Source organism: Podarcis melisellensis (genome assembly GCF_964234715.1).
Source record: "Podarcis melisellensis genome assembly, chromosome: 3".
Lineage (NCBI taxonomy): Eukaryota > Metazoa > Chordata > Lepidosauria > Squamata > Lacertidae > Podarcis > Podarcis melisellensis.
In genome coordinates, this window is record NC_138530.1 from 21580993 (window position 1) to 21598068 (window position 17076).

The 17076-nt window shown below is 43.5% G+C and overlaps 1 protein-coding gene across 5 annotated transcripts in view; it reads right to left on the reverse strand.

The window, feature by feature from the left end:
* PPM1B (protein phosphatase, Mg2+/Mn2+ dependent 1B) overlaps positions 1-15342 on the reverse strand; it is a 41178-nt gene extending 25836 nt beyond the window's left edge. The window contains exon 1 of one of the 5 annotated variants that reach the window (XM_081904187.1): positions 15000-15335. The gene's annotated coding sequence lies outside the window, so the exon portion shown is untranslated. Of the gene's footprint in view, positions 1-14687; positions 14824-14999 lie in introns of those variants that run through there. The other 4 variants (XM_081904186.1, XM_081904184.1, XM_081904185.1 and 1 more) reach the window with 4 other exon arrangements.
* Positions 15343-17076: the final 1734 nt, after the last annotated feature.

Consider the following 17076-nt stretch of genomic DNA (forward strand, 5'->3'; position numbering starts at 1 on the left):
AAGCATTTAGCCTGTTGAGAAGATCCCATTCCTAATAATCTGAACACTGTTTAGACAAGACTGCTAGATTGGAACTAGTTTTGAGGGTTGAGGATAGCCTTTTCTTTTAATCCTGTTAATAAAAAAGTACAAAACAAACTTGACAAGACAAACTTGAAAAACAGTTCAGAGTAGCCGGCCATGGATTCCCAGAGGCTGCAGAGTCGCCAGCCATGGAAGTTCAGAAATCAAGTCTCCGAGACCAGGGAAAAGAGACGGCGGAAGAAGATTGGAAGAAATTTAAGGACTATCTTAAGAAACATTGTAAGATTATTGAATGTTAGAACTATGTTGATTTAGAAATGAAGGGGTTTCTAGCTATAATGATTATGTAATTAAGAAAAGAAAGATAAAAAATTAAACAGAAATTAGGGGAAGGATTTGCTGAATTGGCTTGATTAGAGATTGGAATACAGAGAGGGGAGGTATGAGGAGGTCGGGAAAGTAAGTTATATGACTATAAGGGATTGAAATTATACTTGTTATTTGTTTTGTATGTATGTTTATCTTATTGTTATCTTTGTTTTCTTTTTCTTTTTTTCTTTTTGTTTCTATGTTATATAATTTCTTGAAAACTTTAATAAATATTCTTAAAAAAAAAAAAAGAAATCAAGTCTCCGGCCCATAAAACATGAGAATTACTAAGACAGTTTATCTAGTCAAACACTACGGGCTCCTGGCAACACATATTCAGGCTTCTGCCACTATACAATTATAGTGAGGAGAAATATGTTACTCCTGTCTTGCTGAACCACTGGAACTACTATTTCTACAACTGTTTTATGAACAGTTAGGCCAGTGATTGTAAAGGCTAACATGGTAATTTTTTGCAACATTATGCAACTACCTCTGGGGTTCTAAAAGATATTTCTATATAATCTGAGCACTTTCCATAAATGTTCACTTGCTGGTTTTTAATAGAAAACACATGCAGTTAATGGTTATTTGTGCTTAAATTTATGTGGGTACAAGAAATTACATTTTACAATCCTGCATCTTTACCAGTGTATGAAGCCCATATCAAACTAAAATATTCACCTCTTATTAATGACAGAGAAAGTGAAGGAACACCAACTAAATGGTTTCAACACTTATATCATGTAGCACTGATTTTAAAATATGGATATATTCAGGAATTGTCAGAAGCTGTAGATTTAGACAATATGAATCATTGTATCATCAATAACAATTTGACACAGTAGTCCCTGGCCATGAACATACACAGGAGAGACTTAAAAGAACTAATTTTAAAGAGTTAATTATTCCAACTTTAGCAAAATATTAGAAGATGACTTTTGTTGAAGGAAAGCCGCTATAAGCAGTTTAAATGCTATCTTGTTCTTCACTGCCTATCGCCTATTTATAATCCTTAAGATCTTAGCTGATCTGGATTTGGCATCAACAGGGATTCTATATTTGTTTTGAACCCATCCAATGAATTGGAGATACTAGTAAAATATACTGCACAATGACAAGTATGACTGGATACATTATGTGAGGGAAAGTCTTGGAGTTAATAATGTGTAGCTTTCCCATGCACTGTCATTCATAAAAAATGAAGACTTGCCCAACATAGTGTTCTAAGAATATTTTGGACTGTAGCTTTCATTTACAAAAAATGTTGGGGGAGTATCTGCTTCTGTATCCATTTCCTCACATGATTCTCCACCCCCTATCACAACGACCACAATGCAACACAGTTTTCCTCATATGGGAAAACACAATGCTGCACTTGGGCAGGCTTTTTGCGTGCTTTTTTCCTGGCCTTAATGTTAAAAGAGAAGACAATGACTGTAGCAGCTGTAGGATTATTTCTTCCGGTAGGATCAGGAATCGGCTCCCTCTTGAGTTTGCCTTGTACCCACAAGGGAAAAAGAAGCAACAATGAAGTACCCCAATGGTCAAGGGGTGGAACAGAAGTATATCAGCACCACCATCTGATTCTGGAAGGCTCAGAACAGCCACAAGACCATGTGTCAAGTTCTAATCCTGAGAAGTAGTCCAAAAGGATACTGTGGTTAATGAAAACAAACAGGTGTCCAAAAAACTAATAGTGTCATACTCCCCCTACCCACACATACCCCTTCCCTTGGCAACCAAGGTGGACCTTGGCCCAAAACTAGGTCTGAATCTTACTGCAAAGGGTCCAAATAATCAGTATAATCCAAGCACTGATTTGAGTTGTCCAACTACTACTTTACTGAACGACATGCTTAAGTGTCCACGATTAACACTCCTAGATTAAGGAATCATAGAATCAGAATTGGAAGGGTCCCAAGGGTCATCTAGTCCAACTCCTTACAAGGTAGCAATGCAGGGAATCTCAGCTACAGGATTCGCAACTAAAGCATCCATGACAGATGGCCATCCAACCGCTGTTTAAAAACCTCCAAGGAAGCAGAGTCCACCATCTCTCGTGGGAGTCTGTTCCACTACTGAACAGCTCTTACTGTGGCTTCACCACTGCCTTCTTTAGAACTCCATCTCTCAAGAAGACATTTGTTATCTCCAATGATGTTCTTGAAGTCTTTCTCTGGTACCTACCAAAGCTACTGAGAGAACATTCCCTTCCAACTGCCCCTTTGGTGGTAAGGGTGCTTACTCTTTTCTCCCTTGAAAAGTACATAGAGCTGAAGGAGGAAGTTGGAAGAGTAACTCTATTTAAGGTTTATGTTCTTCAAGGTTCAGATTACAGTGGTACCTCAGGTTACATACGCTTCAGGTTACAGACTCCACTAACCCAGAAATAGTACCTCGGGTTAAGAACTTTGCTTCAGGATGAGAACAGAAATCGTGCTCTGGTGGCGCAGCGGCAGCAGGAGGCCCCATTAGCTAAAGTGGTGCTTCAGGTTAAGAACGGACCTCTGGAACGAATTAAGTACTTAACCCGAGGTACCACTGTATTTCTACTGGATCAGAGATGCCTTGGAAAAGTGAAGTTTGAGGTGGCACTAATTGGGAGAAACAACTGACCAGAAGGAGTGCTGTCCACAGCACTCACCTAAATGTGCCCACAGATAAACAGGTTGATGGCCCCTGCTCTGAATGCTGGTGGATTACATTCTTGTCCATCAGCCATGCTGGCTGGGGATGATGAGAGTTGAAGTAAAACATCTAGAAGACCAGGGGTTCTCCAAATAAGCTCTCCTCATAACCAGATGCCTGCCTATAGTGAGAGAAGGGATTAAACTTAATAGCTATGCCCATCAATTGGCATACTGGAACAATCAGCACTCAAAACGACTTAATTTATAAGTAAGTGCAGGTGTTCCTTCCCTCCTCAGGATAGGTCCTGATTCTACAAGGCCCAGACCCCCAGCCTATATTCTATGTGTATCCTAACCTCACCTGAAGTTTAAGGATTTACCAACTGAGAAAACTGCCAGAGACAACTATCTTTCACACAGATTGGTAGCTAGGATCTGGTTCCAGCCATCGTGTGACCTGCCACTTGTTTTCTGGCTGTACCCCCAACACAATATAAAGGGGATATTTGCATTTAACCAGCAGTGCAGATAGGGCCAGAGACCAGGGCCAAGAGTAGATGCACTTCCAATTCATTTCCTAAGTGCATGCAGTTTTACGTGAGTCCTATAATTCACATGATTTAACTATGGGTCATCTATAGAGAAACCACTGCTGGTAGCTCAATTAAGGAGATAAGAGTTCTTCATCCTCTACCCCTGCAAACTCTACCTTTGGTTCTTTGTTCTATCATCTTTAACTCTAGCTACAGTGTAGCTCCTGATACATGCACCCAGATTTTTTTTTGGGGGGGGGGAATCTGTGAAGAATCTGAGGTGTAACGCTAGCTGCACTCTTCCTCTTGCAACTATCATCCTCAACTATTTGTTGCCTGAGCAGGTCCTTTATTATTAGCATCTTTTCATCATAGGTGTCCATTCTCCACATTCCGCCCCCCCCCCCTTGCACCTTGCACAACTACAGCTCTAGGTCTGCAAAGTGATTTAGCCTTATGTCATGGCATCTTGAAAGGAGAGCTCTGACAACAAGAACCATGTCAGGTTCTAAACAAACTGAATAGCAGCACTGTCAAGGTTATCTCATTAAAATTTTACTTCAGACATTGTTTCTCTTTAGGAATAGTGATTACAGGTGTAATCACACCTAAAGTAAGGTGTTGCTGAAATGGTTTCAGTTTTATCTTCTCTGCTGAAGAAACGTCTGAAATAGTAGGAATTCAATCTATTCATAACTCAGAATTTTTCCACTAAAATTTGTTGTTGTACATGCATAGCACCTCTGCTAACACTAGGCCAAGTAACAGTGAAAGGCCAAAAGTCATGCAGTAAAGCTTCATGACTGCCTGAGGGCTTGAACCCATCATCCAGATAACACGGATACCACTATGCTTCCATAATACTGTGATTTACTATTTAGAGCCAAATGTGTGCTTTTTTCATTTAAAAAAACAACTGCAATTCTGCAAACTTTAGGAATCCCCCTCATATGCAAATGGTGCCATTTTGGCTATATAAGGACCAGCACAAGGGGAACTGAGTTGGCTATTAAAAAGGCAAAATATTTTATAATGGAAATTCAACAAGTGATTAATATAACACCACCAAAACAGTTCCTTTTAAATTTCATGAAATTCTTTAATATGACTTTCCACAACAGCTTACAATTTAGGCCTAGTGCTCAATAATATAGCCCAGTGGTCTAAGGCAAGAAGTTTTCAATAGACAGATAAGGAAAAGTAAGTCAGATTTTTTTTATTTTTTACTGCTGCTGTTCAATCCTTGTTTGCTACTGTTTAGTACAGAAGGTCCAACTTCAAACCAGCAGTGCTAGAAAACTGTCCATGTGTTGAAATGACCGTTCACCTAACAAGCAATCTTTGTAAAGTTCTTATCTGGGGTGGGGGTGGAATTTGAACAAAGTACTCTACTTATGCACCGAAGTTAGCCAAAAGCACCCCTCCTAGATTCAACTGCTAAGAAAACAGTTCAAACTAGGACTAGCACCTAGTTACTATGCAAATCCATCCTCCCAGTATTTTGTTAGAGAAGTGGCTGAGCCACATATGCATTCAGAACAGTTTTAGTTGCAAAGTCTACTGGAATATGATGGGAAATTAGTCTGATGTTAAAGGAAAATAATATGGTAGGGAGAGATCTGCAAAGTTATCTTTTTATCAGAGAATCTGAGTTCTGTTGGTGGGAAGAAGAGCAAGTGGTACAGTGGGAACACCACATGGATCCAATCAAAAGACTCAAAACATACAAGGTTACTGACTACCCACTTCTGTGATTACAGTATGTTAAATACAAAGTCAGAGCCAGGAGGATGCATGCGTTCTGTATTTTATTTTTGTTCTTCATTCAGATACTGTAAATATAAACATATTACTTAATTATTCCTTTTAGTGGTGGTGTTTCAATATGCAATAAGGGTTTATCCTTTGAGTTTTTGTTGTTGTTGTTTGGCGCCAAGCAGAGAGATTTGATTTCTAAGAGACTTTAGATCCCCTCATTCTAGCACAAACTCAAGTAGTGGGTTTTGATTAAGTTTTTAAGAAAAAAGGGTGGGATGAAAAAATTTCACTTCACAGGTCTAGTAACTTGTGACCTCAACATATGTAAAATTTCACTTACAGGTTGACCTGGAAGCATACAAATCCTTTCCTACCATACCCTTCACTTAGAAATACAGCATCTTTTTAAAGATCAGCAGTCTATCCGCTTCCTCTCCCCCAGCCAGTGAGTCTTCTGTGGCTCAGTCCTCATTGGACCCTTTTGAGGTTTTTCTTCTTTCAAATTTTTTTCTAGAGCTTTGGTGCAGGGGTTATATTTCTTTTAATTCCCCCAAGCCTGCTGATCTCTCCTGTTGTGCATGGATGGTGTTATTTTGCTAAATAAGCACCTACCTGCAATTATACAGGCCTGAAGTGTTGATGTTAAAAAATAAGTTATAATCGTCATTTCAATATTAAAATAGTGATTTTGACTTAATAGTATACACAATAAAATGAGCTCTATTGTACTCAGAAGCAACCAGAAGCTTACTTTTTTCAAGTGCCTCCAAAGCCCCTGCACATGTTCTTCGGATGCTTTGGAGCACGTTTATAAACCTGACTGTTTCCAGCATAAGCTGTCCCAGATCCATGCATTAAATATACACTGACATTTTTTATTTAAGTACACCCAAGTGTTTATTAATACACATTTATTAACACACTATTGCCATTACTAAGCTACATATTTAATTTGTATTTTTTAACCTGCATTATGAGCTTTCATAAAACCTCTTTAAATAGGCAGCAGCATTATCAGAAACAGGATCATAATAAAATGATGCATTGTCATCTACATTGGGTAAATGATAAAGTAGCCCAAAGACTGTATACAGGATGATGCCTATAGCAGGCAAAGGGCCAGTCAGGAAACATGCAGTATTTTATGTAAATGTCACTGCATGACAGTATGCAGTATAATTGGAAGCAGTCAAATTCTCAATTTCCAAACATATTAGAGACCTAACAGCTGTTCTAGTTCTCACCTAGTCTCTTGTGTGCCAAAAAAAATCCCTTCTCTTCAACTGACAGTACAGACCTGACTTTTTCTCTCTCTCACTCACTTAAGCAAATAGAAATGTCCTTGTGATGTCGAACTAACAAGTTCACTTTAGAGTTCATATCAGAACTCATAGTTGCAAAAATCATCCCTGGATAGGTAGGGGGTTAGTTTAAACAGTACTCAAATAATCCAAAGCATGAGAGGTATATAACAATATTACAAATTCAGTAATGCAGATAGCTGAACAAGGACAGTGTAGTGAAAAATACAATTATTTTCCTTGACTTGGAAATTGATGAAATTGGCATTGCATAACAAAAAATTTTTTTCCCAAACAAAGTTTATTCCAAGCAATTTGTGACAGATTAACCCAGATTAGATTCTGATATTTAAGTCTATGAACACATCTGGTCCACACCTCATTTGCTATACTTTACTGTTAAGGACGCAGGTGGCGCTGTGGGTTAAAGCCTCAGCGCCTAGGACTTGCCGATCGAAAGGTCGGCGGTTCGAATCCCTGCGGCGGGGTGCGCTCCTGCTGCTCGGTCCCAGCGCCTGCCAACCTAGCAGTTCGAAAGCACCCCCGGGTGCAAGTAGATAAATAGGGACCGCTTACTAGCGGGAAGGTAAACGGCGTTTCCGTGTGCGGCTCTGGCTCGCCAGAGCAGCGATGTCACGCTGGCCACGTGACCCGGAAGTGTCTCCGGACAGCGCTGGCCCCTGGCCTCTTAAGTGAGATGGGCGCACAACCCCAGAGTCTGTCAAGACTGGCCCGTACGGGCAGGGGTGCCTTTACGTTTACCTTTACTGTTAAGGTACTTGCAAAAACCACATTTACAAATAAAGCTGGCTTCCAAAGCTTTCACATGGTGAAGCTGAAGAGAGCAATAAGCAGGTTTACCAGGAGTTATGGCACAGCAGAAGATAGGCCACTATGAGATTGGGGAAGATAACGGACAATGATTTAGCATTATTAAAGGAACAGTAGAAGACTATTTCACAACAAAACTATTGGCACAATCCAGTAAGTGGCTGGAACACTTGGAGCAAGATCCTATATAAGGCATTAATTAGTTAAGAAGTCAGAACTTGGGGACTCTATTTGCAAACAGGATGAGATGTTAGCTGCTATGGATTCCCCCCCCCCATATATTTTCTTTATTATTAATTATATACAGACTTAACATCAGAAAGTTTTACAATCATTATAACCCAAATACAGTCATATGTTTTCAGTTGTGCCAAATTCTTCACAAAATCCCTTGTTTTGCTCTTCATTAATATTATTCTCCTTTTTTTAGACTCCATCATTTTAACCTCTTAGGCCACATATATATCCTAGTTGCTATAGATTTTTATGTTCAGACTCCACATTCTATCATAGGTTAGAAGGCTGAGAAGAGTGCTAAAATAGTAGTACTTCTGCCATATTAGAAAATACCACAACTGACTCTTTATTGCACAATCTAGAATGAAGCTGAACCACTGGTGAGAGGTAAAAGACAAAGAGCCTGCAGAAGATTTCAACAAGAAGCAATCTTTAAAGAGAAGATTGGATTCCTTCCCCCGCTGCAGGCTTTAACTAGCTAGCTATGAATTAAATGTCACCCTGTTACCAGACATTGGAAAACAACCTACCAGCATGGTAGGGCCAGTTAGACTAGGGCATAGAAGATCCAGGTTCAAATTTCCAATCAACCATAAAGCTCAATGGGTAACTTTGGACCAGCCACCTTTTCTTAGCTTAGCCAACCTCACTGGGTTGCTGCAAGGATAAAATGGAGATGGGAAGAGCCATGTATATCAGCTTGAGCTCCTTCCTGGAAAGGTGGTGTATAAATATATTACACAAAGATCAGCAGAAAAATCATTCCAACACACACACACTTAGAGAACTAAGTTGTATAAATTTCCAAAAGATTTGGAAAGGCAGACTACATATCAGCCCACTGTTCCATGCAACTCAGTTAATTTAACCGTTCTTCCATGCCAAGTTTCATATACAGTTCTCCGAAATATTATTCAAATACAGAATATGGCCTGGTTAGCACATACTGCTAAATCATAGCTTGTTACAAGATCTGTAGCCTCAGTCTTCTGCTGGCTTATGGCTTGCTTTAACTATAGCCTATTATGTTATGCATGAACCTAACATCCTTCTTTAACCATGGCCACCCCAACCAACAAGTGCATGAGGCAATAGCAGGCAGAAAACAAATCAGACTTTGGAGAATCGGGTTTGTTTGACAATTTGTGGTTAACTAGTGGTTTGTTAAACAAATCATGGCTAAGTATTATGTGCAAGCTAGGTCTATGGCTATAAATACATATAATTTTATTATTGCTGACTTCTCATATTTCAAGTCAAATACTGTACATACCATGTTGCTTCCTAATATGTAGCCAAATTTCAATGTGTGGCCAAGTGTCTCAATATTTGAAAATGTTTCTTAATATTCGGGCTAAAACTTTATGAATATGAGAAGAACAGGCTTTTACTTTTTACTTACCTTCCCAGCTGTCCAATTCCTATTAATATATTTAGCATACATTTTATTCAAAGTTCACCTCTACTCTCCAACTACTACACATAGTGTTCTCATTTACCATTTATTGTATCATGGTTGCAACTACATAGTAAACTGAATTTGTTTAGCATCTGGCCAAACTGTAATGCAAGCATTATTAACACATGGAAAGCAGGATAACAGAACCACAAAGCACTTTCCTCACCATGAGGATAGATATCACACTGCAAGTGGTCAACTGAAATCACCAAAGGACCACAGAATCTGTCATATTTCTGGCCCACTTTATATATAAGCTACTTATGCAAATGTATTTACTAGTCCACTAAAAATTTCAACTGGTACATTTACTAGGTATTGTATGTCATGCATTCATTACACAACTTACCGCATTTTTCGCCCTATAGGACACACTTTTCCCCCTCCAAAAATGAAGGGGAAATGTGTGTGCGTCCTATGGGGCGAATGCAGGCTTTCGCTGAAGCCTGGAAAGCAAGAGGGATCGGTGCGCACCGACCCCACTCGCTCTCCAGGCTTCAGGAGAGCCCCGCCGCCAGCCCCACAGGCTCGGGGGACAGCGGGGAGGCGGAACGCTGCCATCCCGCTGTCCCATGACTTGGTTAGAAGGCTGGCGGGGGGGAGAAGCCTGCTCCTCCCCGTCGCCAGCCCCGCAAACTCGGGGGACAGTGGGGAGGCGCAGCGCGCCATCCCGCTGTCTCCCGACCTGGTTTGGAGGCTGGCGGAGGGCTTCCCCCTCCCCCAGCCCCGCAAGCTCCCCGAGCGATGCCAAAGCTGCACGCAGTTTTGGCATGGCTCTGGGTCCCAGGGTCGGGGGAAGCTCGGGCTTCCCCCGCCCCAGCCCCGCACTTGGGGGGGAAAAAATAATTTCCTCCCCTTTATTTCCCCCCCCCCCAATCTAGGTGCATCCTATGGGCCAGTGAGTCCTATAGGGCGAAAAATACAGTATTTCACATGGAGACTTGCCAAAGCCTGAACCTCTTTGAAACACTGGAAGGTATTTCTATTATTTATAATCCAAAACATATTGTGCTTTATAGAGTAATATAAGCAAGGCACAGGTCTCTACACCAAGGAGCTTGCAATCTCAATTTCAACCACACAAAAACAGGCAAAGACTGCATAGATTAAAGAAGGATGACTGAACAATGGGCCATCTACTTTCAGTAGCTTTCAATGAATAATATTAATCAACACTGAATTAAAACTGATACTTAGCCTTTAGGCTCTGAGAACTTGGCAATGCTTTTAAAAGATACAGATGAAGTACAAAATTTATTAAACATGGAGCTAAAAATAACTTCACCCTTAACATTGGTCACTAAGTAAAGAAGGTTTGAAGTGGTTGGGAGGAGAGAAAATGCATGTTAGGGTTCAAGGCTGAGGGGATGGAAGGGGTTGGAAGGAACCAAGCTTCTGAGCCATTTCAATTTTCCCTCTGCTTAAAAGATAAAACATTCATAAGCGCTAAAATGGTCAAGATAGTACTTAGGCTTTGGCAGAACTCCACAGCAATTGACTTTTATTGCTGGAGAGTAGCCACATTCTTCTTGTCCACATCCATGCATCTATATAATATTCACACATATTATCAGGATGGTTCATGGATTCAAAAGAGTCGGAAGGGACCCTGAGGATCATCTAGTCCAACCCAAATATGCAGCAACCGTGGCATTATCAGCACTCCAGTGAAACCTCGGGTTATGTATCATCCTCCTTATGAATGCTTCGGGTAACGAGCTCCATTAACGAAAGCATGCCGCATGTTAAGAACAGTTTCGGCTTAAGAACAGACCTCCGGAACGAATTAAGTTCGTAACCAGAGGTACCATTGTACACTCTAACCCACTGAGCTATCCAGGCTGAAGTGAAAAAAGCACAAGCTCAGCTGAACACAGACATGAATCCTGGACCCTTAGTTTTAAAGTCAGTGTAAGACCTAAGTTTTCAGGATTTCCCAGGTAAGAACCAGCACTAGGATAACTCAGGCCTAAACATATAGCTACAGATCCCCAGTTACCTGCTTGTTTAGGGCACATCAACTGCACCACATAAATGGACAATTGTTACAATTTTCTTCTCACTTCTATTGCAATGATCTCCCCCTCCCCCCGCTCAGGTGGAAAAAGCTATGCAGCTTAGTCTGCCTATATTTCTCAACTTTCCATTATGGAAGGAGTACACAGAATAGAAAAGAATAGAACAAAAAACAACACTGCTACCATGATTGTGTAGAACAGCCTCTCCTATCCATTTACAGCTAGAAATCTATAGTAGTAGTAACAGGCAACTGAGGAAGGGGGTGTACACAGCTGGCAGCAAGGGGAAGGATTAGGCAGGCTTGGTAAATAACTTTGCCTAAGCCTGTTACCCTTACCCAATTTCAGTTGAAGGTGAATACCGGAATAGCAGCAGTTACCCCAGCAGTGTTAACCCATGGGCCTGTTTCCTGCAGCCCATGACCACAGAGACAAATCACAAAGGAGGGAGCCATACAATCTACAAAGTGGGAGATGTTGGTTAGTGACTGTTTTTAAAACCCTGGGGAGGTAGTTGATAAACCATAATTTAGCGTTAGGAATAACAGGAAGAGAGATTAATAGAAGTGATTACAAACTCTTTCAATATGCAGTAACAGCGGCAAGAATATTAATGGCCCAAAAATGGAAACAAGAGGAACTACCGACTCTGGAAGAGTGGAGAATGAAACTTATGGATTATGCAGAATTGGATAAAATGACTGGGAAAATTAGATATCAAAAGGATCACAAGTTCATCAAGGACTGGGGAAAGTTTACAAATTATCTGGAAAATGTATGTGATGAACAGACAACACTAGTCGGTTTTAAAGAGGCTTTGTGATGTTAAAGGTGTATTGTAAAAAGAAAGAGAGACGAAAGGATATTATTAACTGGCAATATAATATATTGAAATTGCGTAACAAATAGAAAACATGGATGATTGATGGAGGAGCTGGTGGAAGTTCAAAAATTGGAAATTTGTGAATATGGTTGTGTTGACTAATTTGTAAAAGAAAATTTAATTTAAAAAATTATTAAAAAAAAGATAAACCATAATTTAGCAAAAGCCACCAGACATGAGTAGCGATTTGAGCCTGGCTTTCCATGGCTAAGCTGAACACTCTTAATCAAAATGTCTGAAAACATTAAAGCCAAGTTGTTTAATTAAAAACTAGTCTTCACCTCTTTAGCAACCTTTCCCAAATATTCCTGTTCCATGGAAAATTGCACTTCCTGTCTTTCCAAATGCGTATTTCCATATAGTGACCTGTTAACTGCTAACACATATTTCCCATACTGATCAATAAGAGAGCAGTCTATTACTACTACTACTACAGTTTATTGTCCACTTTAAGACTAGGTTGATCAGGTGTGTCAACCAAAAATTGCCTCCACGCAACCAGGCGCATCCTCTACTGATGATATATTCAGCCCTGTGCAGACTTAAAAAACATAAGCAGTGGAACATAAAGCTCAACATGGCCAAGTGGATCATGGCTATTCTCTTAAAACAAACTTGTTAGCTGTGGTGAGTTACACAGCCATTCCTTCATGTACCAAATAGTGCATGATATTAGAACCTTGTCCTAACCCTTAGGGAGCCAGTAGAGTAGGAAATTAGCAACTAAAGGATCACTGAGGTCAAATCTGAGTGGTACAAGAGGGCCCCTCCACTGTTCACTCAAGAAGGAAAACTGATGTGTTGAATGATAGTCAATGGTTGTGCTAGCAGTATACCAGTGGAAGGGGAAGCTGGTCCTCTACCTTGCTCAAAGTAGGCCTCCAGTAAAGAGCAAAAGAGTGCTTAACAGCTGGGCATGCACCCAAGTTCTGAGTAGAAGCCACGGCACATGTGACTGTCTAAAAGTGTTTGCTACCTGTCACAATCTAATTGTAGGTCAAGCCACAAAGATGCTTCATAGCCATTGACGGTTTTACATATGGCCAGATACCCAAAACAACCCTACACCAAGAGTTTAAAAAGGTCCAACAGGCAAATGCACTCAGTTCATCCTTTCTGTGGCAGGTCCCCATCTATTATACTTTATTCAATTTTTTTACCCACTCTTCACCCAGGTTATGTTATCCTGTGGGGACAGGATTCTAGTCATCCAGCACTGGACCTACATTCACAATGATATGAAGGATGTTTGCACAAAAACCTAAGTGTTTTGGCTTACTCCCTAGTTTGTTCTACAAGAGCTTCCATTAAGATGGCTCCATGTACGAAATGCACCTCTCTATACAGAGCAAATAAACATTCACAGGTCATATTCCTGACCTAATATCTTAACATTCATACAACTAATGTAGGCCTGCAATACTTGATGCCTCCATCCTCTACTGCTAAAAAAGGCATACAAGTGCAATGATAATTCCCCAGCCCCCAAAGAGCCCACAGTCTCAGAGCATTTTAAATATACTCCAGTCCTTTACTAATCTTGTAGGTTTGGACTACATTCTTTAACGTAAGCAATTCTCATAGCTGAGCATAATTTAAATCCAACTCCTAATTTTCAATCCACCACACTAGTTTTTCAACCCTGACCCAAATCCAAAATCCTGCACCTTTCACTTGACCTATCTTCAAATATGCGGAACATGATGTAAGCCTACAGAGTGCCTTCCTTAAATCATACTTATACTATGTTTTCACTTTTAACACATAAGAAACTATTATTTATATGAAAATAGTGAAGGCTAAATCAGCCAACAAATTTCATAAGCCGAGTCAGAACTTTAACCCCAGGTCAGTTACCTACAGGCACAAGTATCCCCCACTGATACTTCCCATTGCTACATCTGACATGGTCAGGATCGAAACTATAACCAGCGTATGTCACTGGTAACCCAAAAAGCCAGGTCCTTTCCGCAAAAGTAAAGGTTAGCCTCATACTGTGCAGAAAGCATATTAACACGAAAAACTGCCCACTTCAGCTAATCTTAACGGTCTGCAGCAAGTCCAAAACTTTCAGGCGTTTGGACATGGGTGCTAACAACATTTTTATTTATTTATTTTTTAAGCTCGCTGAAGGAGGAGTGAATTCTAAAAAACACCCCATTGCAGTGTGTTTTGGGATCCTGGCCGGGAACTAAATAACGGGGCCTTAAACAGACAGTGATTTTTGGGAGGGTAGGATGGGGAGATCGCCGTCAATGCAGGCCTCTCTCCTTCCCGGGGTTAACTCAGACAATGGCGAGAAGACCGTCGTCGTCGTCGTCGTCGTCCCCCCACCTCCCTCCCCAGTCGGCATCCCAACCTCTCCCCTATCAAGCTCAGGCCTCTCTCCTTTTTCAACAGCCCGACTCCACGCCCAATCCCAAATTGAACATCCCACACCGAGGCCCGAAGCAGAAGCGGCAGCAGCTCCTCCCTCCCCTCCCACTCAGCCCGATCTGCCATGAGACGCGAGACGAAGAGGTTCTCCCCCCCCCCGCTGCCGCCCGCCCAGCCACCCGTTTCCATCCCGCCACCCCGACCAACGACCGCCGGATCTCCTCCTCCTCGCTCCCCTTCTCTTCTCCCCGCTCCCTCCTCTTACCCGGAGTCTTACAACGCAGCCACAAATCCAGCCATTCCTCCTCGGCCGCCTCGCCTCGCCCCTCCCGCTCCGAACTACGCAGTACGCAGAAGCCCCCGCCGATGCCGCCCGTAACGCCAGCGCAGGCCTAACCCCCCAGTGAAGGCCCGAGCCCAAGCCGCCCTCTTCCCGCCCTCCTCCCGCAGCCAACCCGCGCTCGAGGCCTGCTGCCTGACGAGGCCCCGTCCTCCTCCTCCTCCTCCTCGCCGCCAGTCTCTCCCCTCCCTTCCCCTCCCCCGCTTTCCCTCAGGCGGAACCGGCCTGGGCCTGTACCTGGCGCCTCAAGCTCGCCGCTCGGTTAGAAGCCCCCCCGTTGCCCGCGCGCGCAGGCGGCCTCCGTCTCTCCCGACTAGGGTTGAGGTTAGGCCGCAGCTCGAGGAGCAGCAGCAGCAGCCGTCTCTCCCGCCTCCGCCTCACGCAACGGCCTCTCCCTTCGCGGTCGTCCGCTGTGGCAGTCCGAGCGCAGCCAGCAGCACGGACATGTTGGGAGCCCCCGTCCCAGCGGCCGCTAATGGGCCGTCCCTCCCCGCCGCGCAACGTCAGAATGCACCGGGCGGGGGGAGGGGAAGAGCGCCCCCTCCCTTCACACAAGCGCCTCAAAGTGGATTCGGTCCTGCCGGCACGCACACGCAAAAGAGAAGGGTGAGAAGCCCCCTGCCATTGGCCGCAGAGGCCGTCATTCAATGCGCGGCCCTCGGCTCGCATCCCCATTGGGTTTCCTGCCTGTCAGGTTCTCGCTTCTTGGTCGTCCATTGGTTCGCTCGCTTGCCACTTACTCGCCAGCTTATTTCCACAAATGCCCGTTGGGTGTACGCCTCTGCCTCAGCTTTGTACCTATTGGCTGCTGTCGTTGCCAATCAAGTCTGCCAAGCTCGCCGTCCTCACCTATGCGCAATATTTTTTTAAAAAAAAACATAGGCTATGCAGTATGGAATGTCACTGGTCGAAGTAAGTGCCAATTAACTTCTTCTCCCGCCCCTCCCTGCTCCTTTCTCTTACCAAACGCTAACTTCCTCCTATTTCCCCCCCACCTCCATTATTCCCCTCTTACTATTGGCTGCGAAAGTTGCCTATCTTCGCCAGCTTCCGCGTCCTTCATAATAAGCTTCTCAAATAGCCAAGGACGCAGGCGTGAATCCCTGCACATCGATTGGGGGGAGGAGGGCGGGGTATGAGAACGAAGGCGGTGTTTGAAAAGCAACCGAGCAAGTAGCCCTTCCCTATTCCCCCCCCCCCCGCAAGGCCACAATAGACCTTATACGCTGTGATTGGCTGAGCGCTGGAGCGGCCTTCTCTCCAGTACTTACCAGGAACGGGAAGGACGGCGGAGGGGGGGGGGGAGAGAACAGAGAGAGAAATGCCCGTATGTTCTGTCGTATTACATCATCGCTAACCAATAGGAAAGGTTTAAAAAGGTCTTTAGGTAAGAACGCGCAAAGGCCGTGCAAAGGCTGAGGAGAAGCCGAGCTGGTCTGCGCTTGAGGCGCCTTCGGAGGCACACAGATTCACAGTGCAACTTTACACATACATAATACATAACAGACATGCTCCCTCCGTGAGAGGTTATAACTGCAGCCCGTTCGCAAGGAGGCCTACTGCTGCCTAGGAAGTGACAGGACTTCAGCCTTCAGCTGGGGGAGATGCTTTTGCATCTCTACAAGGGTCTTCTATCCCAAGGCATTTTGGCACCTGAGGCAAAGCAAACTGCAAAATGGCGCCCCTCCTCCCCTCTGGGGAAGAAGGGGTGAGTGCAGATCTGCATCAGGAACAAGAGAGGAATAAAGCTATATGTTGGGGTCCACTGGGCAGTGGCGTAGCGTGGTGGGTGCAGGGGGTGCCGGCCGCACCGGGTGCAACATCTGGAGGGGCGCGCTCGCACTCAAGTGCTAAAATCCACAGGTTAGGGGGCGCAAATTACTTGCCTTGCCCCGGGTGCTGACAACCCACGCTACGCCACTGCCACTGGGCCATTGATCCTGCCACCCGAGGCCACCGCTTGCCTCATGGGCGGGTCGGCCCTGACCTAGGATTGCCATTTGTTGTTGTTTAGTCGTTTAGTCGTGTCTGACTCTTCGTGACCCCATGGACCAGAGCACACCAGGCACTCCTATCTTCCACTGCCTCTCGCAGTTTGGTCAAACTCATGCTGGTAGCTTTGAGAACACTGTCCAACCATCTTGTCCTCTGTCGTCCCCTTCTTGTGCACTCCATCTTTCCCAACATCAGGGTCTTTTCCAGGGAGTCTTCTCTTCTCATGAGGTAGTCAAAGTATTGGAGTCTCAGCTTCAGGATCTTCTTGCAGTCCATGGGACTCTCAAGAGTCTCCTCCAGCACCATAATTCAAAAGCAT